Source organism: Meleagris gallopavo, chromosome 30 (genome assembly GCF_000146605.3).
Source record: "Meleagris gallopavo isolate NT-WF06-2002-E0010 breed Aviagen turkey brand Nicholas breeding stock chromosome 30, Turkey_5.1, whole genome shotgun sequence".
Lineage (NCBI taxonomy): Eukaryota > Metazoa > Chordata > Aves > Galliformes > Phasianidae > Meleagris > Meleagris gallopavo.
In genome coordinates, this window is record NC_015040.2 from 2300969 (window position 1) to 2301276 (window position 308).

A 308-nucleotide genomic window follows, 5' to 3' on the forward strand; every position below is an offset into this window, starting at 1 on the left:
CCCCCCGCCCCCCCTGGGTTGGGCACTTTTAGAGCTGCAGAGTTCCATGTGTATACAGCCACTGGGATTTGGGGTTCTAATTATCTTCAAACACCCCCCCTCCCCCTTTTTTTTTGGAGAGAGCGCATGTCGCCTCCTGCTTTATTTCTCTTATGCATATCAATTAAGAAAAAAATTAAATTTAAAAAAAAAAAAAGTTTCCCTGGGGTTTGGAAAAGAAAAGGAACGGGGAACAGCTGCAGACATTCATCCAGCGGGCACATCTTAACTCAGGTAAAAACGGAAAAAAAGAAAAAAAGAAAAAGAAA